Below are 19,851 nucleotides of genomic sequence, written 5' to 3'. Positions count from 1 at the left end.
GAACTGGCCTCCAGCCAGGAGCGGGAAACAGGATCCTGGAGAAAACTGTTCCGGAACATCTTGGTCTGGGTGGGGGCGGGGAACACGCATTTCTTTCAGCCTGGCTATTTTACGAACAGAGTAACTGGGTACCAGAGCCTGCCCAGTGACCGGGAGCCATTACTCCTGCGGAGAGTGAAGGCTGGGGCGGGCGCGGAGACCGTCCCCACGGAGGGGACCCGTGGCTGGGCCTGTGTCCCTCCCTGCCGTGGCCTCTGTGGGGGAACCCCGGGCGCCACTGGGAGCGGGGTCTCAGGGGGAAAGGGAGTTAAGTCAGAAGCGAGAGACTGGGGTGCAGCGCGTGGGGCGTATCGCTGCCCGCAAACGGCGCCGGCTTCCAGGCCGGTGAGGAACCTTCCTTCACGCAGCTGTAGCACAGACAGACACGTGTGCGCCGTGTGCCGCGTGCGGGCTGGGGAGGAGCAGCTGGCGGTGCGCAATCCCACACCCTCCGATGTTCTCGGAGTTTTGCGGGTATGGGATTTGGATGGGAGTATCTTGTTTTCATTTATTTATTATTTTTTTAAGAGCAGAGTCTCACTCTGTTGCCCGGGCTAGAGTGAGTGCCATGGCGTCAGCCTAGCTCGCAGCAACCTCAAACTCCTGGGCTCAAGCGATCCTCCTGCCTCAGCCTCCCGAGCAGCTGGGACTACAGGCATGCGCCACCACGCCCGGCTAATTTTTTCTATATATTTTAGTTGGCTAATTAATTTCTTCCTATTTTTAGTAGAGACGAGGTCTTGCTCTTGCTCAGGCTGGTTTCGAACTCCTGACCTTGAGTGATCCTCCCGCCCTAGCCTCCCAGAGTGCTAAGATTACAGGTGTGACACATTGTGCCTGGCCTGGATGGAAGTATCTTAAATACGGAAAACCTAGGTTGCCCAGCAATTCTGAAAGTGGTTTTAAAAAAAGGAAAAAAAACAAAACAAAACAAAACAAAAAAAACCTAAGGAAGAATTTAAACAGGTGTAGGAGAAGGAGAGGGCACTGAAATATTCCTCTTCTGACTCCGAGGATTTTTAAGTTCTTCTCTCTGAAACCCTGGTGCGTGTGTAAGTGTGTAGAAAGGAGACAGGGAAGATGGTATCATGCACTCCCAGAAATAATGCCATTTATTTACTCCGAATGTTCTCCCTGACCCCTACCTGGGAGGCGCTGGCCTGGCCACCAGCCTGGGCCCGGCCAGTGGGCATCTGCTGAGTCTTTTACAAATTCCCAAAGTCACAGAGCAAAAACCACACCCTGCACAAACGCCACCTCCCTGCAAAGCCACCCGACGGGCCGCTCTCCCTGGCTTCAGCAACAGTCGTGGCCAACCTGCCCAAACCGAAACCGTGTTCCTCCTGTGGACTGTGCACGGCCACAGGCCCAGCCCAAAGCCCGTTCAGTCTGCTCCCCAGGCAGTGTTCCCCAGGGCACAGCAGGCAGGACCGCCGCATGCCACGCAGTCGTCATGTAGTGCACACACAGCCCGCCTCGCCAGCGGGGTGCACCCAGTGCACCAGGTTCCTGTGTTCTGCACCCCACCATCCTGTCTGCACACACCAGCAACCTAGCAATGCACTTCCAAGCAAAGGAAAAAAACTGACTTTATGGCTTAAAAAGACTTTTTTCCAGAGGCTCTATACACGGCCCTTTCCTCGTCAGGCCCTGCTTGTTGTGTCAGCTAGAGCCACGCACAAAGTCTAATTCTGCTGGGTGGTGGTGTGTACCCCCGCCACCCCCGCTGGGAACGGTCCTGCCTTCTGGGCTGCGCCAGGCTGGACGGCGCCACCTTCCCCAGGTGCTTCCGGCGCCCTCAGTCTCCCTGCCGAGGAAAGCCCTTTCTTCAGACAGTAAAAGAAAGTAATGTTTCCCCAAAGGAAGCTTTTTAAATTGGGAAAAAACAAAAAAATCAGCGGGCATGAGTAGGGACGTTTTTCCATCATCCATGATACAAAAGCAAACCCCCGGCCGCCTGCCGACAGGATTCCCAGTGGCCCGAAGGACACCCCACACTGGAGGGACCGCCGGAGACCTTCGAATGCATCACCCCGCACCCTGAGTCGGAGATCCCCGCGGCAGACGAAACAGCTGCGGCCACCAGCACGGGAAGGAATTCTGCCCGTTCAATAACGGCGGCGAAGTCCTCAAAGTCAGAGCTGCTCCCAGGCCCTGCCCGGGGTGGCACGGTTCAGTTCAGCATGCCCAAGCCCCGCCCCCAGCAATTCAGCCCCGTCATCTCCACCGGGTGGCCTTGACCTGGCCACCTTGCCACTCTGCACCTTGTGTGAGCCAGAGGCTCAGGAATGTGCAACGTGCTGGGTTATTTCCAGGATGAAAAGACATAAGTTTTTTCACCTGCCCACAGAGACAGTCTTCCCTCCCAACCGTCGGGCACGGCAGACGGACCTTGTAGAGTTCAGAAATGTTCCTAATACTTCCCACGTGGGCAGGCCACACGGGTTGTTTGCAGACGGGCAAGTGTCCACGCGCACATCTGCAGATGGCCCTGGTCACGGTGACAGTGTGCAGAGCCAGCCAGGCTCTCGGGCTCCAGGCTGGGCCATCCTGGAGCAGTGACCCCAAGATCCTCACTGGGGCCTCCTTCGGGGCGGTCCCAGCCAGCTGGCCATCGGGGTACACCTCACAGGTGTCTCAGGACCCCTGGACTTTGGACCATGCACATGCGTCTGGGCTGCCGGGCGTCGGCCTGGAAGCCTCCGTGCCTCTGGCATCCCCACCCCTGACAGTGACCCCGCTGTGTGGCCGCCTGGCGAGGTCCAGCCCACTAATGGGAGGCCGGTTCCTGGGAAGCCGCTTCTCCCAGCTCGGCCCCGCAGAGCCAGCACCACCCTTTGCTATGGGCCGCGAGGCCAAGACACAGCAACCTGCACGAAACACGTGACCGTCCTCACGCCATGCACGGTGGCCCAGACTCTGGCCCTGGCCAGTCTCACCGGAGGATATTACAGGAAAAGATTAGTGGGGTGGGGGTGCGGGGGAGCCGCTGTGCCCTCAAGGCTGGAGGCCAAGCCAGCCCCTCCCTGGCACCTCCTTCCGGATTCCCAAAGCGCTGCCCGCGGGTCCCCACCCTCCTTGGGGCCTGGCAGCCAGCGCGGCCTTCCGTGCAGCGTCCACGCCCAGGCACGTGTGCTCGCGGTTACAAACTCCCAACGACAATGGGGAGCGTCTGTTTTCCTAAGCTCATAAAAACGCTGGGAAAGCGTCACCTCTAATCTTGACAAAGCTCTGGAAGCTTCTGTCCAGGTTTCTCTGCCCTTCCCGGCAGGTCTCTCGGAAGGACCAGCTTTCAGAACCCGATAACTAGACTTCGCTTTCCGCTGCCTGGACGGAGGCTTCGCCGACTCAGACGGAACAAGCCACGTGGATGGTGGGTCCCTCTCACAAGGCGCGCGCGGTGCCCGCCCTGGGTGCCCGCCCTGGGTGCCCGGCTGGCTCTGGGCGGCGGGAGCCCAGGTTCAGCGCTCCGGCCGCGGCGTGGCGTCTGCCCTGCGCGACCCTCCCTCTCGTTCCAGCCGGGGCAGAGGTGAGCCTGGCGGCACCTGGGGCGCGATTTCCCAACACCTGACGTTCCTGATTACCGGGGTGGAGACACCTGCACAGGCTCGTGGGCCCTGATCCAGAAAAGTCGGCTCTCAAACGGCTGGAAGATGTATACCAAAGGTTGTTTCTCACGCACCTAGTTACCCTGGCGATCACCATAACTTCTTTTCCTTTCCCTTTTTTTTTTTTACACTGTGGGATAAAGTGCGCATGGCATGAAGTTCACCTTTCCAATCACTGTTGCGTGTGCCGTGTGATGCACCAGGCACATGCACACGGCTGTGCGACCGTCACCACCAGCCACCTCCTGGACTCTTTCGCCTTCTCCCACTGAAGCTCTGTCCCCACTGGACACTCGCTCCCACTCCCCCAGGCCCCGGCACCCTCTACCCTACTGTCTCCATGAATCTGACGGCTCTGGGTGCTCACATGGGTGGCATCACAGATTTTGGCCTCTGGGGACTGGCTCATTTCACCTAGCACGGTAATGACATCAGGGTCCACGCACATTGCGACCTGTGTCGGCGACTCCTTCCTGCTGAAGGCTGAGCAATAAATACTCCGCCGTGCGCAGGGACCGCACTTTGTCATCTGTCGGAGGACGCTGGGCTGCTCCCACCTTGGGCAGCCACCGTGGATGACGCTGCCGTGAACAGGAGGACACACGTATCTGCTGGAGTCTCCGCTCCCCATTCCTCTGAGAACCTTCTGTCCGTTTCTAACATGTTTATATGGGGCATGGATGTCTATGCAAGCATAAGAATTTTTTTTTAAAGGCAGGAGGCCACGAAAGACAAGGTCGCCCTGGAGACTCAGCTGGGCTGTCCTGTGGTTCACGTGTGCACACGGGGTGGGGTGGGGTGGGGACGGGAAGCAGGCTGTGCCCGGCTGCATGAGTCCACCCGGTCAGCCGAGCGTGTCTGGGATCCAGCTGGTCTCTGGGGGGCCGAGGCGGGCACCAGGTGGGCGGGCTGAGGTCACGCTGGCGGCTCTCCACCCACCAGACACCCAGAGAGGGGGCAGAGAGTAGATGGGGCACAGGAAGCTCGTCCAGCAAAGCCCTGGCTGAGGGGGGCCCTGGCCTGGAGCTGAGTTGCGCCCCAGCCCCAGCCCCTGGCACTGCCGTGTGTGTAAGGGACGGCCCAGCCCTTGTAAGTGCTCACGGGCACTTGCTAGTGAATGTCCATATTATTTAGGGTCCACCAAGATCAGCCAGGGAGGCGGCGGGGGAGGAGCGAGGGAGGACAGGGAGGGACGGCAGGTAGAAGGAGGTCCCTGCAGTCCTTGGCAGGTGGGGCGGGGGCGGGGCGGGAGGCGGGCGCTGCGGCTGGGACGGCCCCGGGCTGATCTGGGGGAAGCCCGCCATCTGCTGGGCACCCGGGCCTCCCTCCCCAAGCGGGTGCTGCCTGCACGCAGCGGCGGAGTTTCCACGGGGCCCAGGGGGGCAGCTCGGGGCGGTGCCAGGGCCACGGTGCCCAAACCCAGTTCTGGACCAGGGGGAAAGGGGCTGACTCTCTGCAAGGAGCCCAGGGCCCAGGCGGCCCCTCCGTCCTCACCCCCCCCAGCCACGGCTGCAGCAGGGCCTGCGTGGCCGCCTGCCTGCCTGCCCGCCCGGGAGGCTGCTCCCCCTTGTCGGCCCCACAAAGACGCCTCTCTGCAGCTCCCCGCGTGCGGCGGGCGCATAAAGCATCCTTTCACCCAGGGTGGGTCTGGCGGCAGAGCGAGGCCACCTCCCCCGGGGTGTCCCCGGCCAGGCTCCCGGCTCCGCACGGCACTGCTGTTCTTGGCCTGCTGTCCGTCCAGAAACTCGCGGGACCGTCCCTTTCAGCCACTGCCAGGGAGACTTTCCGGACACAGAGTCCACCCTGAAGGTGACGCCCACGACTGTCTATCCGTGTCTCCCCAAAGCGGGGGGACGGTGACCCACATCGAGCGGGGGCCACCGGAACGGCGAACACGCAGAGCCCAGGTGGGGGGAGGGCTGCCGTGTGCCCGATGTCACTCGACACCCGTCCCGGCAGCCCGCCAGGCGGGCAGAGAGACCGTAGCTACCAAAAATAATCCTCCCAGTGTTTAAATATTTACAGAAGCAAGACAGATCCTGATGCCTGCACAGCCCACCGGTCCTGCCCCAACCGCCAGCCTCCAGGCGCCCCCGAGGGGGGCACGTCTACCACCCACCCCCGTCTTTGAGGTCCTGGGTCTCCTTTCCTCTCCCTCCCTGCCGCCTTCCCCAGTGACCACGAGACAGCCTCTAGCCCCCCCTTCCTGCCAGGACACCCCACTTCCACCTCCTTGCTCTCACGTCACCCCAGCCCTGGCACCGCCCGCCCCCAGCACCTCCTGCTCCTGAGCCCCTTGAAAGCAGCCTCCTCTCTAACCAGGGAGCCTGCACCCCACCCTGGAAACCGCCGAACAAAATGTCACACAAGTGGCATTTGGCCATCTAACCCCAGGGGCTGGTCTCACTGTCCCCTACTCCAGGGACCCGAGGTGAGGCCGAGGCCGCAATGCCAGGCCACACGCTGGAGGAGCCAACGCCAGCCCCAGCCCAGGCGGGAGCCGGGCCCACACTCGGATGCCAGTCCTCACGGCGGTCTGACGGGGAGGTGGCAGCCTCGCGGTGCGGACGGGAAACAGCCAATGAGAGTAACGGCCGGCCAGCACACGTGGCCAGGCAGAGCCAGGACGTGGCCCAGGGACTTGGCTCCAGGGTCCCCCACTTGGAGACCCCCTGCGTCACCGCCTAGGGCCAAGGAAGGAGGGGCTCGACCGAGGCCACATGCTTCTACCAGCCGGTCCCTTCCAAGGGGCGGGAGGTGCACAAGTGTGGCCGGGTGTCCGGCTGCCCTCGGTCATCAGGGAAACCCTATTTTCAGGTTCCTGAAGCAGATTCCCCACCGCAAGGAAGCACGTTCTGTCTGTGCGTGGGGGTGGCGGCCACCAGGCGCCCTTTGTCCCCTGCCCCTGCAGTGCAGGTGCTTAAGGGCTGGACTGGCCGGACTGAAAGGAAAATCCACGTGAAAAATGCCCTTTCTGTTTGCTTTGCAGGGGAGGCCGGGAGGGCAAACAGACGCGGGTACCAGAGTATTTCCACTGCCAGTCGAAAGGTCGTTTGCCTGCCCCCTCCCTGACTTTTTGGGAGGATTTCGTCAGCGGCTGGGTCACGTTACAACAGCCAGGCACGGAGTCCCAAAGGCCCCGCACGAGCTCCCCGACTGCCCCCGGGGGGTGCTGCCACGTCACTGCCTCTGTGACCTCAGATCTCTGGAAACCCAGGTGGGCCTCCGGGGCCCTGCCGGGGCTGCTGATGCAAGAGTGGGGGTGGGCTCTGGGGGCCTCTGGCTTCCTGCCCCCAAGGGCCCGGAGAGCGTCCACGAGTCCCGGTGCAACCAGTCAGCCAGGTTGCATCAAGCCCTCCCAGCGCGGCTGTCTGTCACTGACGGGTCTCATTTCCCTGGTGACACCGGGAGCGCCAGTCCCGGGGGAGCTGCCTCTGCAGGAGCCCGGACTTCCTCCTTCCTGGTGCGGGAGGGCTGATGCCCTACTTCCTCCCTGGCCCGACAGCTCCAACAGAAAGAGGCCAGCTTTGTGCAGGCTGTCTGCGCTCCGGAAGGCGGCCGGCAATAGCCTGGGCTCACGATGAGCCACCAGGTGCAAGGGCGCCACCGGGCAGCAGCTCCCCTGGGTGACACGCTTGGCTGGTGGCTTCCGGAATCCCAGCCCAGAGCCAGGCTCAGGGCTGCCGCCCTCCCTACAAGGGCGACAGATCCCTTCCCGACCGCCTGCACCGCTCTCCACTAAGGACGCGGGAACAGGAGTCTATGAGAAAGGACTGGCCGGAGAATGTCTTTTTGTTTTTTGTTTTTTAAAAGCAGGTCACCAATCTGTACAGACCCATGCTGGCCAGTCCGGTGACCTCAAGCTGCACGTGGCATCGGCACTCGAAGTGTGGCAAGCCCGACCTGAGCTGTGTTCTCGGTATAAAGTGCGCACGGGATCACCAAGACTTGGCAAAAAGACAGCATGCAAAATCTCTCTCACCGACAGCGGTTTGTACTGGTCACGCATTGAAACCACGCCATTTTGAATATACTGAGTAAATTCAAAAATTAATTTTACCTTTTTCTTGACTTTAACCACTTCAGTACCAGCGTTGCCTACAGTCGCCAGCCACAGATGAACGCGCACAGCGACTCTAGCCGGCAGCCGGGGTATATGACTTTTCCGATTTTTCATTTATCAAAATAAAATTGTGAACATTCGAAAATAACGCAATGAAAACATATATGTACATGTTGCCTTTTCTGATCTTTACATGACAAGTAAAGCTGCCTGTAAAGTAAAACAAGCTTCCGGTGCTTTCAAGCTTTCCTCATCGCACGAGAGCAAAGCGGACCCGCCGTCGATGCGCAGCGCAGGCCGCCGTGCGGACCGTGGGCGCCGCTGCGGGCAGGGTTTCGAGGCCAGTGAGCGCCGCGCCCAAGTGGTTAAAAAGTGTAGCTATCAGGCCGGGCGCCGTGGCTCCCGCCTGTAATCCCAGCACTCTGGGAGGCCGAGGCGGGAGGATCGTTTGAGCTCAGGAGTTCAAAACCAGCCTGAGCAAGAGCAAGGCCCCGTCTCTACTAAAAATAGAAAGAAATTAATTGACCAACTAAAAATATATAGAAAAAAATGAGCCGGGCATGTTGGTGCATGCCTGTAGTCCTAGCTACTCAGGAGGCTGAGGCCGGAGGATCGCTCAAGGTCAGGAGTTTGAAACCAGCCTGAGCAGGAGCGAGACCCCATCTCTACTAAAAATAGAAAGAAATTAGCTGGACAACTAAAAATATATAGAAAAAATTAGCCGGGCATGGTGGCGCTTTCCTGTAGTCCCAGCTACTTGGGAGGCTGAGGCAGGAGGATCGCTTGAGCCCAGGAGTTTGAGGTTGCTGTGAGCTAGGCTGACGCCACGGCACTCACTCTAGCCTGGGCAACACAGTGAGACTCTGTCTCAAAAACTAAAAATAAAATAAAGTGTAGCTATCAGACCCACATAAATATGCCCAACTGATTTTGGACAAAAGGGCAAAAACACGTCAATGGAGGAAGAATAGCCCTTGTGACAAACAGCGTTGGACATCTGGACACCGAAACTGAACCTTGGCCTAAATAAAATGTTTAGGGAAATCACAGGAGAAAATCGTCAGGATCAAGAACTAGGCCAGGAGCTCTCACACTTGACATCAGAAGCGTGATCCATAAAAGGAGAATTTGATAAACTGGATTCGTCAACATTAAAGTCTTCTTGCTTTGTGAAAGATCCTGTTGTATGAAAAAAAAAAAAATGCAGACTTGCAGGAGCGTGTGAATCCCACACCCACAGAGGACTGTTTCCAGAATGTGTAAAGAACTCTCAAAACTCAATAGGAAAACCTGCAGTAGAACATGGGCACTTTGGCTTGAAGAAACATTTCGCCAAAGAGGACGTGCAGACGGCAATAAACACACGGAGGGTGCCCACGTCACCAGCCGTCGGGGAAACGTGAGCTAAACCACGGCGAGCTGCCGCTACACGCCCGTCAGAATGGCTAAAAAAGAAAAAAAATAGTGACACCACCAAATACTGGTTAAGATGTAGAAAACCTAGGTACTCATAAATTGCTGGTGGGAATATAAAATGGTACAGCCACTCTGGGAACATTTTAGCGATGTCTTCTAAACCTAAACGTACAATCGGTCTCTGCGCGACCAGCCCTCGCATTCCTGGGAATCCATCCCAGGGAAATGAAGGCGCAAGTGCAGACGAATCCCACACGGGGACGTCCACAGCGGCTTCCCTCGGGACGGGCCCAGGTGGAAACAGCCGTTAATGTCCCTGCGTGGGTGGGTGGCTAAACACACTGCAAGGCACCCACACCCTTGCTACTCAGTAATAAAAAGGAGCAAATTCTTGATACATGCCACCTCGATGGCACTTACGGGGACCATGCTGGATGAACAAAGGCCACATCCTGTCAGACTCTATTTACATAAAATTCTCATAGACAGAGGTGGCTGCCAGGCTCAGGGCTGGGGCAACCACACCAGGGTGGCAGGAGGGAGCCCTGTGGGAGGGAGCCCTGTGGGAGGGACCCATTCTGCGTCTTGGTCGTGACGGTGGCGACACGAAGCTACACGTGATACAGCTGCACAGGGCCCTACACGCCACATGATACAGTTGCTCGGGGCTCTCTACCCACGTGATACGGCTGCACAGGGCTCTACACCCACGTGATACGGCTGCACGGGGCTCTACACCCACGTGATACGGCTGCACGGGGCTCTACACCCACGTGATACGGCTGCACGGGGCTCTACACCCACGTGATACGGCTGCACAGGGCTCTACACCCACGTGATACGGCTGCACGGGGCTCTACACTCACGTGATACGGCTGCACAGGGCTCTACACGCCACGTGATACGGCTGCACAGGGCTCTATACCCACATGATACGGCTGCACGGGGCTCTACACCCACGTGATACGGCTGCACGGGGCTCTACACACCACGTGATACGGCTGCACGGGGCTCTACACACCACGTGATACGGCTGCACGGGGATCTACACACCACGTGATACGGCTGCACGGGGCTCTATACCCACATGATACGGCTGCACGGGGCTCTACACACCACGTGATACGGCTGCACGGGGCTCTACACGCCACGTGATACGGCTGCACGGGGCTCTACACCCACGTGATATGGCTGCACGGGGCTCTACACCCACGTGATACGGCTGCACCGGGCTCTACACCCACGCGATACGGCTGCACGGGGCTCTACACCCACGTGATACGGCTGCACGGGGCTCTACACCCACGTGATACGGCTGCACGGGGCTCTATACCCACGTGATACGGCTGCACGGGGCTCTACACCCACGTGATACGGCTGCACGGGGCTCTCTACCCACGTGATACGGCTGCACGGAGCTCTACACGCCACATGATACGGCTGCTCGGGGCTCTCTACCCACGTGATACGGCTGCACGGGGCTCTACACCCACGTGATACGGCTGCACGGGGCTCTATACCCACGTGATACGGCTGCACGGGGCTCTACACACCACGTGTTACGGCTGCACGGGGCTCTATACCCACGTGATACGGCTGCACGGGGCTCTACACGCCATGTGATACGGCTGCACGGGGCTCTCTACCCACGTGATACGGCTGCACGGGGCTCTCTACCCACGTGATACGGCTGCACGGAGCTCTACACGCCAGGTGATACGGCTGCACGGGGCTCTCTACCCACGTGATACGGCTGCACGGGGCTCTCTACCCACGTGATACGGCTGCACGGGGCTCTACACGCCTCGTGATATGGCTGCACGGGGCTCTCTACCCACATGATACGGCTGCACGGGGCTCTACACGCCTCGTGATATGGCTGCACGGGGCTCTATACCCACGTGATATGGTTGCACGGGACTGTACGCCCATGTGATACGGCTGCACGGGGCTCTACACCCACGTGATACGGCTGCACGGGGCTCTACACGCCACGTGATACGGCTGCACGGGGCTCTATACCCACGTGATATGGTTGCACGGGACTGTACGCCCATGTGATAAGGCTGCACGGGGCTCTATACACCAGGTGATCTGCACGGGATTCTAGATGTCATGTGACACAGTTGCATGGGACTCTACACGCCAGCTTGAGAGCTGCAGGTTTCTGTGCAACCTCTGTTTCCCGGTGTGGAGACTGGACTGGTTTTACCGGGATGTCACTACTCAGGGAAGGTGGGGAAGGGTACCTAGGACCACCCTGTACATTTATTTGCAACTTCCTGGGATTCTACAGTTATTTCAAAATAAAACTTTTTAAAAAAGTGACTAAGAGACTATTTCAAATCACAGATGTGGCTCACGTGGCATTTTGCTGGACCATGCTTGTCTAGACCAGGGGTCAGCAAACGGTGGCCTGAGGGCTAAACCGAGGCTGCCGTTGTCTTTGCACAGCCTGTCAACTAAGACTCTTTTTTTTTTTTTTTAATGAATAGACTTTATTTTTTAGAGCAGTTTTAGGTTCAAAGCAAAATTAACCAGCTTACGGTGTTCCCGTGTGCCTCCCCGGGGGGACACGCAGTGTCCCTCTGTCAACACCTTGCACTCCTGTGGCACATCGGCCACCGCTGACGAACCCGTATTGATCGCCCGTCAGTAATGACCAAGGCCCCCGGTCGACGCCAGGGCTCCCCCTCAGCGCCCTGCAGGCTGCGGGTTTGGACAGACGCACGGCGTCACGTATCGGAGGGGCCAGCTTCACGCCCCCAAAACCCTCCACACCCGCCGATTCCTCCTTTCCCCCCTTCACCGGGAACACCCGGCAGATGCCGATCTTCTCACTGCTGCCATAGTTCTGCCTTTTCCAGAACGTTCTACGGCTGGGAGCAGGCGGCATGCACCCTTCTCAGACCGGCCTCCTGCCCGGGGCGCCGTGCACTGCAGCGCCCGCCAGCGCTCCGGGGCTGGGAAGCATGCAGACCTCTCCTTAGCGACAGACAGCGTTCCCTGCACGGACGCACCGGGGTCTGCGTCCCCCTCTGCCCACTCGGGGACCTCCTGGCTGTTCCCACGTGGGGCGTTTATGAATGAAGCTGTTAGAAACATTTGTGTGCATGGTTTTGTGTGTGTGTGTGAAAGATGGTTTTGAACATTTAAAAATGCTGAAAAAAAATCAAAAGGAGAATATTTCATGTCATGACGCATGAAAATTATATGAAATGCAAATTTCAGTATCCATGCTAAAAGTTTTCACGGCACACAGCCACGCCCACGCACGTATGTTGTAGAGCGCGGCTTTCTTGCTACAAGGGTTAAGAAGCTGCAGCAAAGACCACGTGGCCCCCAAACAGAAAATACCTACTATCCGGCCTCCCCGCCCACCGCAGGGACAAACAATTATGCTCCCCAACTCTGAAAGGCCAGGAGGAAAGGAACCAAAATGCTTAGCGGCAGTGTTGGTGGGGTCAAAGCCGTGTTACGTTCACCCCCTTTCTAAAATGTACACGGATCACGTTTGTCACCGTTACAGCAGTTTCTACGGCTTCTCTGCTCGGGCCCCACCAACCTCTCTGGGGATCTGCTCAGCCCCGGGGGCCGACGGGCTGGGCCACGCCTGGGAAACTGAGGCATGACAGAGACGAGGGCTTCACAAGGGCCTGATTCCGTTTTGGTCTTTTTTGCTTCTTGTCTTAAACTCCAGAGTCACTGTCTCGGCCAAGAACTCATGTGCCGCGGCTCCGTGCAGGTGACTTGAGCTCTGCCTCTCAGCCTTTCCTAAAACGAGGTGAGGACAACCTGGGCCTGGGGCGTTGAGTCCAGGATTACAGTGAGCACCCACAGAGCCTGTGCTGGGGAGACTAGTGCCCCCCAAAACTCATGCCCACCCGGAAACTCCAAACGTGAATTTATCTGGGGACGGGACCTTTGCAGATGTGGCCAGATTAGGATGAGGTCACACTGGAGTGGGGTGGCCCTAATCTGACGGCTGGTGTCCTCCCGAGAAGAGGGAAGTCTGGACGCAGAGACGCCCAGAGGAGGCCACGTGAAGACAGAGGCAGAGGCTGGGGTGAGGCTGCCACAGGCCAAGGAACACCTGGGGCCACCAGAAGCTGGAAGGGACTAGGAAGGAGCCTCCCCCGGAGCCCAGCCCCGCAGCTGCCGTGACGTTGGACTTCCGGCCTCCAGAATCGTGAGGGACTCGTCTCTCTTGCTTCAGGCAGCCCACTTTGTGGCACTGTCTGACAGCAGCCACAGGACACTAAGACGACACTGAGAACCTCCAGCAAACTGCTAAGTGTCAGGCCGGCGCGGTGGCTCACGCCTGTAAACCCGGCACTCTGGGAGGCCGAGGCGGGCGGATTGCTCAAGGTCAGGAGTTCAAAACCAGCCTGAGCAAGAGCGAGACCCCGTCTCTACTATAAAATAGAAAGAAATTAATTGGCCAACTAATATATATAGAAAAAATCAGCCGGGCATGGTGGCGCATGCCTGTAGTCCCAGCTACTCGGGAGGCTGAGGCAGGAGGATTGCTTGAGCCCAGGAGTTAGAGGTTGCTGTGAGCTAGGCTGGCGCCACGGCACTCACTCTAGCCTGGGCAACAAAGCGAGACTCTGTCTCAAAAAAAAACAAAACAAAAACAAAACTGCTAAGTGTCAGAAAAGTGCCACCTGCGATTGTTACCATCGCGGTAACGGTTGCCACCCACCTATCCTGTGCTTTACTCGCATTGCCTTGCCTGGTCCTCACGAGGGTCCCATTTCTCAGATGAGGTCACCGAGGCCCAGAGAGGCCAAGGCCACACCCTCGGGATGTCAGGTGGCGTCTGGACTCACAACTGGGCGTCTGACCCCAAGCTTGCCCCGGGGCCTCTCTGGACCCAGCCGGCCAGCCCTGCCCCCTCCCCAGACACCGAGTGCGGGCCAGACGGACGCTCCGGAGCCGCCAGGCACCGTGCAGACCCGGCGCGAATTCCTTGGCAGCCCCTGCAAGCTCCCGGAGCTGGCGGCAGCTGCCTTCTGCTGGGAGCTCCCAGAGCGGAGGGCAGCCAGGGAGGAGGGCCGGGCGTCCGCCTGGCTTCCTGGCCTGGCAGCGAGACTCCCAGGGTGCGACCGTCCCGCAGCCATTCCTAGACCGACCGTGGCCGCGGGCCAGCCCCCAGGCTCGGACCCGCCAGCTGCCCTTCCTGTAGCAGCTTCCCTCGGACGCCCAGTGACCGCCACCCTCCGGGCACTGGGGGAGCAGCTAGTGACTAGTGCCGGCCACCTCGACTGGGGGAGGGGGAGGCAGGGGGAGGGAGAGACGCCGCGCAGAGCCTGCCAAGTGCTGCAGAAACACAAGACAAGATTAGTCCCCACGAAGCGCAGAACAGATTGCAGGGTGTCGGGCGATGGGATGTTTTAAAGAAATAAATCTCAGCTCCCGGTTACAGAAGCGCAAACAAACCCAAACAACAGATCCTCGGAAGCTGCCAGCTTCCCGGCTGCCAGGCTGCTGCTGGGGGCTGGGGTGGGGCTGTCCCCGGAGCATCCTCGGGGGACGGCGGGTGCCCGCGGGCGCGCCCGTGTGCCAGCGCTGTTGGCCCACGACGGAGCTGACGCTGGGGGTCTGGTCCTGAAATCCGGGAGGATCAGGGGGCGCAGCCCCCCTCACCCCGCTCCCAGCCACCCCACTTCCGAGGTTGCTCTGGGCCCCCTCGCCTCTCGCCTGGGTGGTGGCAGCAGCCCCTGGACCAGCTCCCCGCACCTGCTCTCCCCGCCACACTCGTCCCCGGTCCTCGCCACTGCTGGGGCGGCCCCTGAGATGCGCCATCTGCACCAGGCCGCGGTGGCCAGGAAGAAAAGGACCGGCAAGGCTGTCTAGGAAAGCCACCGCCGGCAGGAAGGACCTGGGTGGGCTCTGGGGGGCCTGGGTGGACGCTGCAGGGGCGCTGGGTCTCAGTCCACCGAGCTCAGTTATTCTGGATCTTTCTTAGAGCCTGGGATTCTTCCCCGAGAGCCTCATTCCTGTCCTCCGTGGGAGGACGGGCCATTACACCGAGTCATAGTGCCATCAATAATTCAGCCGCTATTAACTGCGATACCCTGTTGTCAGAGCGCCTTCTCCTCCTAAAGGCAAAAGCACTTAGGATGCCTTTTATTTCGGCCTCGTGCGCCCTGCGGGGGTGGGGGGAGCCGGCACCTGCCGGGTGGACCCAGAGGTGGGGCAGTAACCCACGCGGCCCCTGTCACCAGCCCTGGCCGGCTCCAGTCTCCTCCTGTGGCTTCAGCAACCTGAGCCCTCCTGCCGCCACGGCCCCTCCCGAAGGCAGGGTCGGAGGGGGCAGCTGTTGGGCCCTCCTGCCCTCGCCCCCTTCGCTCCAGCAGACTCCCGAGGGCCTACTCTGCGCTGGGAGGGAGGCTGCCAAGAACGTCTCCTCTAGACCTGCGCCGGCCAACCCGGAAGCCCCTGTCACAGGTGGCCATTAAAATGTAAAGTCACCGAAGATAAATAAGATTTAAAAATCCAGTCGCTCGGTTGTACCCGCCACATTTCCAGCACATGACAACCAAACCCTGCAAGGACACCACCCGGCCCGTTCCATAGCCCCACATACCACCATTTACCTGGGCTGGCCACCCAGAGGACCCTTGGCAGGAACGACAAGAGGGTGCCATTTCCCCGGGGAGAGGCTAGCAGGTGCGGGTCGAGGAGCCCAGTGCCCAGGTGCAGGGCAAGCCCCGTGCAGGGTGGCGGGCGGCCGGGCCGGGCCGGGCCTGAGGGTGCGGGCCCCCACCTGTCTGTCAGCAAAACGTGGGTTCCATGCTCAGATCAACATCATCACAGAATGACATTTCTGAAAATTGGGAAAGGGGAAGTAATGTGCTAATCACCGTGCTGACGCGTTGCCGTCCACCCTGGTGGCCACTGGCCACGCCTGCTGTTGACGTTTATGTGGACAGAACGTAACGTTGAAAATTTGGCTGCTCAGTTGCACCGGACACAGGAGCCACGTAAAGGTGGCAGCTGCCGAGAGGGACGGTGTGCACAGCCCCGGTCCTGGCGGAAGTCGCGCGGGCAGCGCTGCTCTGAGCTGCCCCTCACGCCTCAGGCCGTTCAGGGCACAGCCACAGCGGGAGCCCCGCCTGTCCCCCCGCTTTCCGCACACTGCATCCACGCTGCAGCACGGCCCTGACCAACGCTGCGTATGCTTCCGCCTGGTCGCACCGACGTGCTGAACCTCTTGGGGGTCACAGACTCTTGGGGAAGTCGCGGGGTCCCCTCCTCTTAAGCATGTGCCCCCCGAGCATGCACACAAAGCGGGGTGCCCCTGGGCCTCAGTGGAAACTCCTGGATCCCACAGATGAACCAACTTTGATGTACCCCCTCCTCTGCTGTTGGGTATTTAGGTTCTTTTCTTTGTTTCCGGCTATAAAGAACACGGTGATGAACATCCTCACGCACGTGGGTTCTTCCTCTCTTGCTGCAATTCGGGTTGTTTCCCAGGATGGGTCCCGAAGAGGCCCTGTGACTTGGGGAGCAGAGACCGTGCTTTGGGTCTCACCCGGGTCAGCCACGCACATACCCGGGCAGGACCGCCGACACCGCGCCGGCCCCGCAGGGTTCTGTGATGTCACGCGCTCGCCCACGGGCTCCTTACACTGCACCGGGCGCCTTTCGGCACAGAAGCCAATGACAGGCTGCCCCTGGCCTTGCCTGGTGGCCACCCTCCCCATCACAGCCTAGCACTTGGTTTCTGGCACTGGCGGGCACAGGACGAGACAGCCCAGAGCCCGGGCCTGCTCGGGAAAGCTCAGGCTCTCAGCGCAGCCGTGACAACGAGTCGGGGGCAACAGCTGTCCCCGTCAACCCGTCCCCCAGGTCGGCACCGAATGCTGATCTGGTCAAGGACGTCCAGGCCGTCAGTGTGCTGGGGGCTGGGCAGGCGCGCCCGCCTTGCAGGAAGCAGGCCCTGCCCAGCTGTGGCCCACAGGTGGCACACCGTGGGACACTGCCATGTCTAACCACTCGGCCCTTCCGTGACCGGCTCCTCCGAGATCCCAGGGGGCCGGCCCAGGCAGACGCAGCGTGCCAGCGCAGTTCTCCAGGTCCGCCACTAGAGGGGCCCCGCGAGCCAGCCTGCAGCTCTGCCCTCCTGGGGCCTCTTCCCAGTCAACTGGAACCTTTGCCCCAGGAGCCGCGACAGGTGCACGAGGTCCTCAGAGCCACTCCACACACACGGGGTGGCCGGTGCTCTGGGGACCTCGGCCCTGACGCCGCTCCCTGCCCCAGGGCACAACCTCTGTCCCTTTGGTCCCCTTCACCGGGAGGGGGGTTCTCATCTCTGGCTGCACCCTGGGGAGCCCCTGTTGGAGCCCCCTGGGGAGCTCACGCTGGCCCACCCCGCGACGCGGGTCCCATTGGTCTGGATGCGGCCTGGGCATCGGGATTGCGAAAAGCTGCCCCGGGGTCCTCGTGGGCAGCCGGCTGGGGACACCAGCTCCACCGAGTCCACGCCCACCGGTCCACGCACTGCAGGGGAGGGGGAGGGTCGAGGAGCGGCAGCTGCGCTTCCGGGGCCCACGACGCGGTGGGGGCCGAGGCCGCACCCGGGACGGCAAGAGCAAAGAAGCAGGGAATGCTGGGAGACGCAGATTCCAGCCCCTTCCGGATCCACATCTGCTTTTTTCTAAGCTCCCAACGGTCTGTCTCTGGCCACGGGCTGGCTGTGGTTGCAGCCACGGTGACTCCGAGTCACACCTGTTACTTCCGCCCTGGAGACAGGCCTTCTCCACATCCTCCCCGAGCTGAGGCCCTCGCTCCCGGGAGGCAGGCAGGGTCCCATGCATGTCCACCTCGTCCCCTCACCGTAACCGTGCTCAGCCAGCCGCAGCTGAGTTGGACCGATACAGGTCTGAAGGGCCACGAGGACCCGTCCGGGGCTCCGTGGCAGAGCGGCCCACGAAAGGGCGGCACAGACGGAGCCGCCAGCCACGCGGGCATGAAGCCTTTTCTGCACCCTCGTGGGGGTAGGCGGGGAGGAGGTGAGCACCCCAGCCCCAGCCTCCCATGGAGGACGTTCCCCCAGGCCCGGCTCGCCGACCACGTGCCCCAGGCTGGCGCTCAACCTCACCCCGACCAACCCTGGGAGGGGGCTCTCGGCCCCATTTCACCCCCGAGGCAGCCGAGATTCGGGCTCGGGGGGTGACTCTCAAGGTCACACGACTAGGCGGTGAAGCCAGGATGGGAAGCAGATGTGTCGGGCTCGAAAGTTCCCACCACCATGGCCACCGCTCCACCGCTTGCCTCCCAAGAGTGGGCCATGCAGGGCGGGGTAACAGCGGGCCGAGCAGGAGAACAGAGAGGCCAGCCACCAGTAGCACCCTCCTTGGCCAGGGGACGGAGGAGGTGGCCCCAAAAACCAAACACGGAGGCACCACGGGGGCTGAACCTCACGCACACCAGCTGGGCGGGAGGAGCCTGGATGGAGGGGTGGGCAGGGCAGGGCCCCAGCCAAGGAGGCGAAGCTTCACCCTGCCGGGTCCCAGGCAGAGGCAACTCAGCACCACAGTCCTGCAGACCCCTCGGCAGTGACAAAAATGTCTCCTGACACTGCCACTAGTCCCCTGGGGACAGAATCAGCCCCGGTGAGAATCCTTGCTCTGGAAGAACCCGGAGACGCCGGGCACTGGGTGTGTAAAAGCTGCCCTGGGGCAGCGCCCCGTGCGGCCTGGGGAATGCGGGGCCGAGAGTGCGTTTTCATAACCCAGAAAACGCATATGACTGTGCTCATCTTGCAAACGGGGAAGCCGAGGCTCACAGAAGATAAAGAACTTTCCGTGGTTCACACCAGCCAGTGGTGCCAGGACTCAGCTCCGAGCTCCTTACGAGGGGCTGCTGGACAGAGAGCTGCACGGGCCAGGTTCTGACTCGGGTTCTGCTGCGAGGTCCTCGGCCCGAGAGTGTGGGCCCAGCCTGCCACCCCTCTGGGGCTCGGCGGCACAGACAGACCTCTCCCTGCACCTGGGCTGGGGGTGCACAGACGCCGGCAGGTGCCGCCGCACTGCCTGCGTGGCACCACCAGGGGGCGCTCTGGCCGAGCCAGGCCAGGGCTGGAGTCTTAGCCCCAGCCTGGGGGGCTCCCTGGCCCCAAACTCGGCTGCTGCACAGCTCAGCGGACCTCGCCAGGGAACTGGCCTCTGCGATTGCACCTGACTGCGTGCTCTTATCTGCGCTCTGAGTGCTTGGGATAAATGGCACCAGTTCACCCTCGGGCTTCAACGGACCAAATCTTATTGAAGGGATGAAATCAGGAAATAATCATCTCAATCCAATTCCTGCCGCAGCCAGCAAAGCGTTTGGTCCTCACGCCCTGTCCCTGTGCTCCCTGGCTTACCTGGGTCTGCTGTGACCTTTTGTGCTCTAGCTCTGGTGCAGAGGCAGCTGGGTTCGAACCCCGGCCCGGCTTAAGTCCTGGCTGGGTGCCCTCCAGCAGGTCACTCACCCTGTCCGAGCCTCCCTTTCCCCTTCCACACGAAGGAGGTAATATTAGGACCCCCCTCCCTGACCGGGTTTGGGGCTGTTGAAAGCATAGAAAACGTACAGTCCACAGCACAGCGTCCAGTCCCAGGCAATGCTCCAGCCACCGACCGTAGCAGGAGCCCGGCTCGTGGCGTGAGCTCAATAATTAATCACGTGCCCCCTGACTAATGCCGGCTCTTCTAATGTCCACTGTCAACGCCATCATTC

General features: G+C 60.5%; 1 protein-coding gene across 1 annotated transcript in view; it reads right to left on the bottom strand.

Moving 5' to 3' along the window:
• The window catches only part of TBC1D16 (TBC1 domain family member 16), a 76,954-nt gene that overhangs the window by 37,935 nt on the left and 19,168 nt on the right, over nt 1-19,851 (bottom strand). The window lies entirely within an intron of this gene.

This window comes from Microcebus murinus, chromosome 18 (genome assembly GCF_040939455.1).
Source record: "Microcebus murinus isolate Inina chromosome 18, M.murinus_Inina_mat1.0, whole genome shotgun sequence".
Lineage (NCBI taxonomy): Eukaryota > Metazoa > Chordata > Mammalia > Primates > Cheirogaleidae > Microcebus > Microcebus murinus.
Note: the sequence above shows the minus strand (reverse complement) of the source record. Positions and strands in the feature narration are given on the sequence as shown.